The sequence below is a fragment of the Phasianus colchicus genome, chromosome 1 (assembly GCF_987193195.1).
Source record: "Phasianus colchicus chromosome 1, bPhaCol1.hap1.1, whole genome shotgun sequence".
Lineage (NCBI taxonomy): Eukaryota > Metazoa > Chordata > Aves > Galliformes > Phasianidae > Phasianus > Phasianus colchicus.
The window spans coordinates 34,889,269-34,901,766 of NC_143436.1; the positions used below are offsets into that span (position 1 = coordinate 34,889,269).

The 12,498-nt window shown below is 41.6% G+C and overlaps 1 long non-coding RNA gene across 3 annotated transcripts; it reads left to right on the forward strand.

Annotated features, from left to right (window-relative positions):
• Positions 1–444: 444 nt before the first annotated feature.
• Positions 445–11,705, forward strand: LOC149919494 (uncharacterized). Of its 3 annotated transcripts, none has more exons than XR_016465685.1 (5): positions 445–2,105; positions 3,127–3,211; positions 4,689–6,617; positions 8,511–8,570; positions 8,723–11,705. It is a non-coding gene; the product is annotated as an uncharacterized LOC149919494 (long non-coding RNA). The 3 variants fall into 3 exon arrangements; XR_016465686.1 differs by having other exon boundaries at positions 4,689–4,950; positions 6,476–6,617; positions 8,511–11,705; XR_016465681.1 differs by having other exon boundaries at positions 8,511–11,705.
• Positions 11,706–12,498: the final 793 nt, after the last annotated feature.

A 12,498-nucleotide genomic window follows, 5' to 3' on the forward strand; every position in this document is an offset into this window, starting at 1 on the left:
TCTGCTTTCTCTGGTTACCCAGCCCAGAAGCTTTACAAGACTCATGAACTCATGACCAAAGAGAAGGAGCAGCTTGCTCACCCCCCCCCCTTGTCAGCGCTGCCTGTGTCGCATGCAGCCCTGCTGCTCACTCCTTCAGCTTTGAAGAAAACCCAGCTCAGCTCATATGAGGGAGGTGACCAGGCAGATAAATTATAAGTGGAGCAGCTGTGAGGCAGAGAAGTTGAGAGAACAGTTATGAGTACAAAGAAAGAAGTGGGAGACCGGGTATAGACTCCGGATAAGATTAATCCAGAATTCTACGAATTCTACAAATCTCTCGATACAGAGAACTCAACTCCTCTAGTGAAGATTTGATGGAGAGGAAAGCATTCTTTCTACTGGAATATACGCATATATCTCTCTGCAGCTACTATATTTGCTTATTTTCAAAGCGCTGCGGGCTTCTCCAGAAATCATTTTTGGTGTATACAAATTAGAAGAAAAACGTTGTCACAAGTTGTGACAGTCTTTGGAAAACAGCTCTACGAGAACATTTCTGCAACAGAGATAAAGCCAGGCACATTAGGACTGGGGACATTTTATTGCATTCAAGGTCTTGCAAAGCTTTCAGTACACATGGGGAATGTGTTACACTGTTGACAACTTTTATGATTTTTTTTTTTTCCCTCAAAATTTTATCTTGTATTTTACAGCCTTTCCAGTTTTGATATTTGTTTATATCTGCTGTGTTTATTAAAGCAAAGATGAGGTTACGGCTGCTTTTTCATACTCGTGCTACAGTTGCAGGGAGAGAATTTCTGCATAGCAGGTTCTCTCCATGCACTATTTTTGTCCATTGGTGTGTATTTATTTTATGTGTCTGTTTATATAGGCAAAATATAGGAAATCCATATGTCACAGCATGCCTTATTTGTGCACATATAAACATATGTAGGATCAAATATAACATCTCCCTTTCCTGATACATATGCGCTCCCACACTTGGAAACAGACGGTTTCTCTCAGTTCATTTCTGCCTCGTGGCAGCCTTTCTTAAACAAAATCTGAACCCAAGTGGGTGGGACCTGCAGGTTCAGACCTGCAGAGAAAGGGGAATTCAGAATGGGATTCTTGAAACAACGTTCTTAAGTTGCCACTAAAACATCCCGCCGTTCCCACAGCGCCCGTTCCTCTCCGTGTTGAGATGGGCTGGAATGCTGACCCGCGTCACGGTGGTGGCAAAACGAGCGAGCACGGTTTGTGCATTTAGGCCCAAGGGGAGCTGTACAGCGCGAGGCCGGCGGGTCACACGCCATGTGTGCGCACAGCGCTGACCACGGCCGGGGCCCGCAGTGCCAACAACAGCACGACGCACCACATCAGCGGGCACTTCGGGCCAGCGGGGCTGTGGGGAAGGCCCGTGGGGATCTCGCCGAGCAGACACGGGGCACAGCGGCGGCCGCTAGGGGGGGGACCGGGCTCGGAGCGGTCCGGAGGCCCGGCTACTCGCGCGGCGGGAGCTGCCGTTGCGCGCCTTTTCCTCTCAGCGCCCCGGCAGCCGCTCCGTCAGCTCGGGCTGCAGCGACAGGAGCCGGCTGGACGGCCGCTGGGAGCCTCCAGCCCGGAACCGATGCTTCGCCTCAGGCTCTCCCGGGCCTGTGGGGCCGCGTACCCCCCTGTGCGACTGCTGGTCAGCGGGGAGCGCCTCAGTCATTCCTCCACCTAAATGTTTTTTCTTTTTTTGCTTTTGTTTTTGTTGTTCCCCCCCCCCTCCCTTTTCCCTTTCTCTCTCTCTCTCTCTTTTTTTTTGTTGTTGTTGTTGTTGCTCTTTCTCCAAGAAAAAAAAAAAAAAAAAGTGCTCTCAGTGAGCCCTATTCCATGTTAACATCAAGACGCTAACAGCACTGTAGAAAGAAGTCCCCACGTATCACTTAGTCAAGGCAGTCTAAACATCCACGTTGGAAGCTTTCCAGCCTTGCCCAGTCAATGACCACAGGACTTGTTTGGAGAGCAGTCATTAGCGGTGGCAGCCCTGTAATCCTGACGTTCTGCCCTCCCGTTCCTCAGGAGCACTCATAGAGAAGCACACATCCTGGTGGCTTTGCAGTGTGCACTGCTAAGAGGTTAAGTACGCATTTAACGTGATTATCGCACCCAGAGAGCCCATGACACTAGACAGAGAATGGGTTTTTATGGTTTCAAGGGGTTATAGCTATGTCACAGTGCTAGAAGACGTCTACAGCTCTTAAGAAACTACACACAGTCAATATGTATTAAGTTTATAAGTAGGCAGTTATTAAGATTCTTCCACGCATCTTTTTTTTTGGGGGGGAACCTGATTAAGCACTTTAAGCACCCTCCAGAAACACCGCATTCCTAGAGGAGATGGCAGTGCTTCAGATATCTGATAAAAGAGAGGAATCTGATGCCCTAGCCTTCCAATAAAACTCAGTGACTATTTATCATAACAAACCACCTAACTCATTAAATATGATGGTTAAAACAGTGCTGAGGGTAAATGAATTTATTGTTCTATCCATAGGATTTGGTTAGACTGCAAGAGAAGAATCACAACAGCAAAGATCTAAGCCTGTGTCTTAGTTTTCTTATGAGTACATAGGAGATAATCCTGCAGTGCTCATCTTCCTAACATTTGTTTTGCAACAGAAAAAAAAATGTTTTTTTTTTTTTTTTTTTTTGAAAGTGATATGCAAGCGTGATGTAATATATTCTAAAAAATCTCCTGTAAAACAATATACTTGATGTACCTAATTTGAGCTGACAAGTTTTACATAGGATGTCATATTTAATCAGTGTTCATAAAATATTCTGAAATGTAAAGTGGCATAAACATTAATTTACTCTTAACTGGTATCATGCAAACATTGGAAGTAATAATATGTTCAGATTTCATTGGCTTTACAGTACATTTAGTGGTGTCAAGAACACAGAAATAACAAAGTTGCAGGATGAAACTTTAATGTGGCTGATGGATCTGTTCATACCAACCCTTTTATTTTTTGGAAGCTGTCCTACATCTCTGTATTATTTTCAAGGTGCATTATTAAGTTAATGATTATTCTTGTTCAGCTGTTTAGGCCTGAAAATTGCAGTAACATTCTCTTTTGTTCTTTTTGTCTGTAGGATAAATGGGGGTTCATCTGAATGTGTGGACGTGTGGACATAGACATGGACTCTGAAGCATGTAGTGAGAGGATAAACATGTTTGGTAGAAGAGTTTTACATTTCGCTGTGGTTGGCCTCTGATCTTTCTTAGGCAGGTTTTAAACTCAGACAGGAGAGGCTTAGGTTAGATATTAGGAGGAAGCTTTTCACACAGAGGGTGGTGACAGACTGGAACAGGTTGCCCAAGGAGGTTGTGGATGCCCCATCCCTGGAGGCATTCAAGGCCAGGCTGGATGTGGCTCTAGGCAGCCTGATCTGGTGGTTGGTGACCCTGCACACAGCAGGGGGTTGAAACTCAATGATCATTGTGGTCCTTTCCAACCCAGGCCATTCTATGATTGTATGATTCTATAATTCTATGATTCTATGAATTGGCTGAGGCCATGTCTAGTTCCCCAAAAATGAATCCCTTATGCATGCCATCCTACTTCCTCTCACACATTTTGGAATGAATTCTTTCCCACATAAATGCTGAGAATCATATGAAGTATTGGAAAGCTGGAGGCACCCCTCTTTTGAAGCAATTTGCAGCTGAAATCCTTGATTTCTGCACCTTTCCTATAAAATATATATATTTTTATGTTACATAGCTATACTTCAGAGCACAATCTACAATAATTCAACCATCTGAACTTGCAACTCACTTCATCATGTATGAAGTAAAAATGCAGAGACCTCTCTGTTTCCTGCTGCAAATATCACATCCAGTATTTCTCTACCCTCACTACACCTTATGTCTAGACTTACACGCAGAAAATTCCTTTTTGAATGTATTGTACACCTCTTGGTATGGCTGCTGCAAAATCAAATTTTCACAAAATTGCTTGCTGTGATCAGTATCTCGACACTCCACTGCACATGCTATGGGATTGTCACAAAGTCTCTGATTTCATCAATCCACAATGAATGAGGTTGCTGCAAGTAATCTTCATACCCAATAAAATTATTTTACAGACATGAAAAACTTTTCTTCGCCCTGGTATTGAGGAATTTGTGGGGCAGGGCTTTGCAGACTTGCAACATTTAAATGAAGATTATAGACAAAACAGCAAGATACATTAAGTACTTTTAATAACACGGTCAGAAACCACATGGCTCCTCTTAAAGGCAATCATGGAAGTTAAAGAGCAAAACAAGGTGCCTGATTACATGTAGAGTCATGGTGGGATACCTTATTATATATAATTATTTGTAACACACCTGAATACTTTAAACACAGAATCTCATAAGTTTAAATAGTTGCAATTTCTCCAAACAGCAGTGTAGATTAGCCAACAGATTAGTGCATTTACTCAGCTTTAAAACAAAGCTTTCTCTGAAGCCCACAGAGTGATGACTCCTTCTGTACAACCATTTTTCTTTTCTTTTCTTTTTTTTTTTTTTTTTTTTTTTTTTTTGAAATTGTAGAGCTGTGATCGAGACTGGCATGATTTTTCCTCAAAAAGAACATTGGCATTTGGACTATTTAATTATATAAATATTAACTGTGTTTCTTGTGTTTGTTTTTCTTTCTTTCTCAGCATCTTTTCCTACGTGCTCAGTAGAACAGTTTCTGAAAAGTTAAATGACTCTATTGCAACTGAATCCAGGTTCAGAACCATTCCTAGCAAACTAATTACAGTTGTGACATCGTGATGATTTGCAAGGAGTTGTTGCATACTGCTAGGATTCTCTCTCTGCATGTACAGCCTGCAGCCTGCCTGTGAACATTGCAGCAGAGCCGTGCCATTCACCTACCTCTCCTTCATGAGGCCACAGTCTGTCCTTCTGATGCCCTGTCGTGTAAATTGCATTTTAAAATTATTTCCCTTGTTTCAAAGGAGCGGGAGTATCCTTGCAAAATCCATGAGAATGTGTATGTTAGAAATAAAAGAAATTCTCTTCAGGAAAATAACACAAATTGTCATAACAGTGACTTTTCTGTTGGAGCTTTGCTGGTATGGTTCTACTGGGAAAGTCTCTGTAGGGCATTGCAGCTTCTTGTCAGGGCTTCCCATGATCAAGCACAGGTACCTATACTGTGGACCAGTCCCCACAGCCCCCTCCAGTCTAGGTGGGACTCTGCAAATACAAATGCTTCTTGGCTGTTCATCCTCCCAGCACTCTTGGGACACGCAGAAGTCAGCAGCCTTACTCATGCCATGCCATTTGGAGAGAAGGGAGAGGATCTGCCCAAGACCTGTAGTGCATGGCGGAGCATGGAGCAGATCTGTTCAGTTTCTCCTTGCTCTTGCAGACTTTTCTTTTTTTTGGCACCCCCCCCAAACTCATCCTGCGGTTCATGAACCTTAACAAACCTTTCAATGAAGCTTGTCTGGGTTTTGGATTGGTAAAGAAATTTGAAACCAGGCAAGGTTTTGTGTTGGTGTGTGCTGCACTGTGAAAATTTCACATGCCTGTTTTTCACCCCACTTGTTCAACCATAATACCACGGCACAGCAGGCCAGAAAAGTGCAGGTTTTACTGAACAGCACAGTTTATAAGTAGAAGGTGTTGAGAGTGGCGGGTATGGAAAATGGGTTTTCAAGAGTTTATGAATGTTACCACTTCCTTTGGGAATCCACATTCCTTGCAAAATCTATTCCTATTCCCACCCATACAATCCCTTTGTTTTTACTGCAGTGGTCCCATGTATCTAAGAATTTGGCACTACGTATTTGTTAACAGACTCTTCATGCGTAGTTTGAATTACTCATAAAATCCTGTTTTCCACAATCTTTACGAAGAAATGCAGAGTAGCTAGGTTAACTGAAATCAAAGGAAAGCCATCTTAAATCTTTCATAAAATTCTAAACAAGAAAGGAAGAAGGGCTCAAACTATATAGTGGTTTTAATATGTCTGTGCTAGTGCACTCTCAAAAGCAGTTTGCAAGTCAGCCGTGAAAACGTTCAGCCTGAAACATGCTTTCTGCTTGCACTGAGGCCACTAGACTGCTAATCTTCACCCCAAATGTAGACATGCACTGCAAAAAGTACAGCCTGTGCAAGCTCTTGCTCAACTCAGTAGTCCTTATTTATCCCCCTGGGGCTTTTCATTGCCTCCCCTGCAGCCTGTGATTAGATTGACGGGAGCAGGGCGAGACCCTTACTCAAGATCAGGCTCTGCACTGTTAGCACACTGGGGAGCAGGAGGCTACAAGAAGTCCATTTACTTTCCTTTCATAGCCTGTTTGTGTTGTGTTTTAAGGAACAATGCCTCCCATCAAACTGCTGTGTAAAATTTTATTGTGTCTGCCTGAGCTGTGCTAAAATGGAAGGCAAGCAATCTGCCTCAATTGACATGATGCTGTATTTTTCATTTTCTCAGTAGAGCAAAGGTGGAAGGCAGACATCCGCTTTCGGATCCAATTGTGCTGACCAAAGAATCCTCATCTCTGCTACTTCACACTTCTCCCCATCTGCTCCACACTCCTGGCTCTGCCAGCAGAAGGGCCTGCAGGAAACTTTAGGTAACCCACTGCAGGCAAGAGCTAAATCCACTCTCAGCAGCCATCTGACACAAAGGAGACTCTTTATATCTTACTGATCATCTCCTTTTTTTTTTCTTTTTCTTTTTTCCTCCAGCCATACTGAACAACATACCTGAACACCCCAGACAGAGGTTGGGGCACACAAACCTCTCTGTGTTAGCAGCTTACCATTTTCTCCAGTTCTGCCTTTCAATTTACTAAAAGAACTCATTTCCCTCTGCTTCTCTGAAGTACAATAAATACAACAGAGAAATGTCTTCCCATGAAAGAGGGTCAAAGTAACTGCTGGAGATGCATGCAGTTTAGGTGTGCTGTGATGGTTATGGCATGAAACTCTATTGATCTGTCCACTCCTTTTGACCTCTTTTCATTCTTCATGACACATGTCCTGTATGGTTAGCACATTTTCTTTCAAGCTTCCTGTTCATTTGCTTTATCTCCTTTGCACGAACACAATAGTTAGGAGAAGATATTTACCATCCATACCTTGCACTTCCAATGAGAACACATCAGGTAATGCTTTCACTGACATACAGTGTAACAAATGGAGTATGTTAGGAGTTTTTCTGTACTAAATATTGCTTGCTGATAATTTTACTCTTTTGTGATCTCTCTTTGACAGACTGTTTTTGACAGGCAGTTCATTAACTGTTCATCTATAAAATGAACAGCTCATCTATAAAATGAAAAACACAACCAACTGGTATATCCCAACAAATCAAGTAATCTTTTTTCTTAAATCTTAGCAATTTTTTGATTCCAAACTTTTCTAAGGGTTTCTGTGATGCTGACATCAATTTAGTTGCAAGCATTCAGTCAGCTCAAGAACATCGTTCTTGCCAGTGAAAAGGCATCTGAAACAACATTTTGTGTAAAAGATAATTAATGGTAAGTTACCACAGAGCCTGTTCTAAAATGGTGGCATTTAACCATAATAAATTTTAGACGTTTCTTTTTCTTCTTGCAAAAATAAATGCCACATGTAAGTTGACCCATCAAACAGAGATGATGATGTACAATTCTGTACTTCTGTTTCAATTAAATTTTAAGGTGATTTTTATGAATCACTATATCACTTAAGCTATCTATCTGCAATGGACAGGAACAGAGAAGGTTGTATAAACCCCTAGAAATGTGCTGAAAGTTTCTTTTGTCAAACACACCAGCTAACTTCTCGATTAGATAAAGAACGAAGGAAACTACTCTGGTGGATAAGATGGCAATCAAATGCGGAAATCTTCACTGTATAGGGCACCCTGGGCTTTGTTAAATATCTACAGATCTGTTTGTTGTAAGTGACAATGTTTATTCTTGCAAGTGAATTCCAAGATAGTCTGGCTTCTTTGGGGTTTAATCTCAGCCTTTTTTTGTTTCTCTGATTAGTCGAAAACTGTAGCAGGTCACCCAGGCTCTTTGAAGAATGAAGGGTCTCATTCCAGGGTGAGGCCCAGTGAATTTGTGAATGAATGAAAAGTTAATTGAGGAAAAGGGTAGAGCATACTTCAGTCATAGTTAATTTAAGCAAAGCTGATAAGTTAGTAAATAGAAACACCAGTGTATTCTTTCAAGCAGAATTTCTGCTCTTAAGATATCTTAGGTGTTGTTGCTCTGGCCATTCTAAAAATTGGTGCTTGTCACAGACACTTTATTATCTAATCTTCTGCCCAAGGAGAGATTCTGTGGTGTTGAGTAATTACAAATATATTGAGCTCAGATGGAAAGTGCCTTAGCAAAAATACAAGAGAAGCTTACACCCTGTAAGCTTTGTGAATTTTTATTTTATCTTAAAGGAGAATTTTATATATATATGTATTTATTTATTTAGCAAGCAAACAGTGTGGAAAATAACATGAATGTGTCATTTTTTTTTAGGAAGGTGAATGAAACTGTTGAATCATGTTCTGGATTTTTATCGCACTTGCAATATCTTTTGTAAGTACTGCAGGATTGTGGTAGAATAGAAAATACAACAGCAGCTTGATGAAAGGCATCTATTCAATTTTAAACTGTTACACTAAAGCTAAAAGCAAAATGCAGAAAACTTGTATGAAAGCAAATGAAAGGTGCTCTTCTTTCCTGTGTAGAGAAGTGGAAGAGAAAGCTGCAATTTGCCAGAGGAAAGCTGCTTAAGGAAAATGTGTAACTGTGAGCTATGCAACGAAGGAAGCACAGTGCAAAAGGCAAGGGCCACAGGCAGCAACTCCTCTGCAGCAATGTTTTTTAATGAGTTAAAGAAACCACAGTGAACAGCTGGAGAGATGGAATCAAACATTGCTTCAGTTTTAAGTTGTCTATATCAAAATGCACTTTGGTCTCGCATGGGACTTACTGCCACTCATCTCAGAGCACTCTGCAAATATCTCCAATCCCCTGAGGTGTTATCCTCACTTGGAAGATAAGGAAAATGGAGAAGGAAAAGTTTAAAGAATTTGCCATACGTAACTCCAGAAGACTGCAGAACAGTTAAAAATAAAAGATAGCTTGAAAAAGGCAGCACAATTTGGTGCTGGGGCGGGGAGATGACACAGAACACTGGCTCCTGGGAAACTGGCCCCAACTCCCAGGAGTGCAGGCAATGGCTGCAAATAAACGTGTCCAGTCTACCTGGATTAAAATTGCCCCGATGGAAAAAGAGAAAGGGGAGGCTCCAGGCTGGGACCCAGCAAGGCTGTATCCTGCTCCCAGGTGCCTCCATGGCCTTCAGGGAACTCAGTCAGCGAGGAGCAAGCATCTCTCCGTCCATCAACATCTTGTCTATCTGGAGTGGGTATCGTGGCATACTGCCTCATATTCCAGTGTGCATGTGCACAAATGCATCTATAACAAACCTTTCTTTGGCAGTTCCCCCAGTAAGTAACGATAGAGCATCTACTGCAGTTAGTAAAAGAGGAGCCACCTCCACCATTACAGATCAGAACTTGAGAAAGTGACTGCATTAAAGGTGCCAAGTGCAAGTCTGCTGCCTATTCACACACATCAGTTAGATGACACGTAATGAAAGACTCATAATTAATTTACTTATTAAAGATTACTTCATTATTATTAAAGATATGTAAGCGCAAACAGTAACAACTGGAAAGTGATTAAAAATGTCCACACCGGCAGAATTGGTTCCAGGGATGAGGCAGTAGGCCTGAGGTCGCTCAAGCCTGTGCCTCAGTCTCTGCTGGACTCTACCCTATGTCCAAGGCCATGTCTTCAGTTGCACATTACCACAAATATAAATGCCTACAACCTTCCCATGCACCCTGTTTATTAAGTGCACTAATTTATTTTTTGTGCTTAAGTGCTCTGGATGCAAAAGAAATTGTCTGTGCTGTTGCAAACCTTGCTGATCTGTAGCTCCTCTGAAGCAGAAATTTGCCTCGCAATAATAGAAACAAGAGTTGTGCTCTTTCTGCTGATACCAAGACATCACTATCAGCAAAATAAGCAGCAAGTGAATAAATGAGAAGCTAAAGTTTTAGTTGCACAGGCAGCCTTAGGTCATGTTCAGTTTAGGTAATCATGATCAGCACAGACACATAACCAAAACTAACTAGCATGATTTTGATCATTTATTTATTTATTTATTTTACCATGGGTACAAAGTACAAAGGTTTGTTTAAAAATATCTTGATTAAAACACAAGAGTGAACCCACTTCAAAAGCCTTCTCAAAATTGCATACATAGGTCCAGATCCAGAAAAAAAAAATAACAAAAAAAAAATCAACAGGCTGCGGTTCTCTTTCTCCTTACTGCCATGGGGTTCACATCATCTCCTGCTAGCAAACTCCAGCCTCACTAGACCACCAGAGATAGACTTTGGTCTGCTCACTGCTAGTGGGCAGCAGCCCAGCTTGTCAAGCAGGACCAGTTCTGTTGCTGTCCATTTTTCACATAAGTTCTCCTAGAGATGGGGAGCAGCACGTGACCCTCTGGTTATGTGGCAGGGACCTTCTGAGGAGAAGCTGCTTTGATTTACACCTTGTGTGTGCGTCTGGGACTCTGCTCACTCCCTCAGAGATTGGTGTGGGGTGACAACCACAGCCCAGATCCACACCTCCCCTCCCAGTCCTCTCCCCAGACCCCAGGAGCTCCAAACAAGGAGCTCAAGAAAGCCAAGTCCTAGGAGCAAAGTGCAAAGCACATAGAGAAAAGATGCTATACTCATGTCCGCCACTGCTTTCTGCTCTCCCTTTCGGATGGAACCTCAGGGGCTTTACTGCTTTACCTTCTGTCTTTATCCTAATTTCAGTGGTGCAATCCTTATTTCCACAGCTCTTCTGCTATCTAACGTGTCGGCGTTTTATTCTCTCTGTAACAGTAGAAAGTGTGTTTTATTTATGGCAGCTCATGACACTCAACTTTTCATTTGAAAGAACTCATTTCCCTCCAATTTTATTTCTCCTCTGAACTGCCTCTACCCACCCCATGCCCCAGCACCACGTTTTTCCCTTGGCAAAGCCTCCCCCCATGGCAGTGAGTGCTGCTGATCTGGGCCTGTGACCCTTGCCGGGATGCGGTGAGCGTGAAGCACGGCGGTGGGGTTGTGGGGCACGCGAGGGAGGGAAGAATTGAGCCCTGTGTGCAGGACTCAAGCTGGGACCCTGCAAGGCAGCGAGCTAAATTTAAACTCTGACCTTTTTCCTCTCTCTGCTGTGATACACAACAGGCACTTACTGAACCCAAGCTGGTGAAATAACAGCTTTTTTTTTTTTTCTTTTCAGTTTTACTTTTTCGGTTTTGTTTTGTTTTTCCTGACGATGAAGCCATTTGCCAGATGAAAAGTCAATCTTTTTGATCTTACGTAAAGCCAGCAAATCCCTCCATGTTACTGGTTTAGCTATAGGTGAGAAAAATATTTACAGGGTTCTATTTAAAACGAAGAAAAATAAAAACAAAAATCAGTCTCCTTCCACCCTCAGAAATAATAAACCCTGCCTTCCACTAACAATTCTCCAAAGGTTTTCTTCCTTTAGGTATGGAACGCGGTAATTCCCTCTGGGGAATACACTTTTAATTATAGCTACCTCTTCTATTTTGGTTTTAATTATGGACTCGGTGCTTAACAAAATTATATTTTAAATGAGTTAAGTTCTCTAATTATTTTAATTTCTTTAGATTTTTAGCTCTTTTAAAAGTCAGCGGGATAAGTCGTTTACATCTCCCAGTCAGTTAAGGCAAACAAATGCCATTCCTACTTGATGTTCTTTAAGCTTCAGTGATTTTGTTATTTTAACATCTCTTAAATGTACAGAACTTTTCAAGATGTCAATTCTCCCACCAATAAACTTAATTAAAATGTACATTTAAATGAAAGAGATAATTAATTCACACCATTCCATTTGCTTATTACTTGACAGTCAGGGTGTATTAAAAGCTCAGACCTGTGAAAAGAAAACACACAGAAAGAGCACAAATAAAACAATCGGCATCAAAATATCATTTTCTGTCACCATTTTCCTATGTTCCTATAATAAAACTGTCAACCGCGTGAAGTTATTTTCTGCTTTTTATGAGAGTGGATTATCCTCACTTTCCAGTGAATTAATTTCACTGACACTGTACATTTTTGCTTGCGCTCATTTTTCTTTTTAATTTTAGGAGTCATTATGGCTATGGCTATTGCTATATTTAAACACCCCCACCTCCCTGCATGGCCGCCTGGACTATCAGTAACTTTTTCCAGTTAATTCTGTATAACAAGTCAGTGTTTCCTTTGTTTGAAAGGTGACTTCTAGCCCCAATCACTTCCAGCTAGGAATAATACCCGTTAAGGTTTTTTATTATTACCATTTTCTTTACAAAAATCTAACCCCTTTGGGATTTCGAGTGGAATGTGTTTTGTCTCAAGGCAAACAATTAATGTTTGTAGAA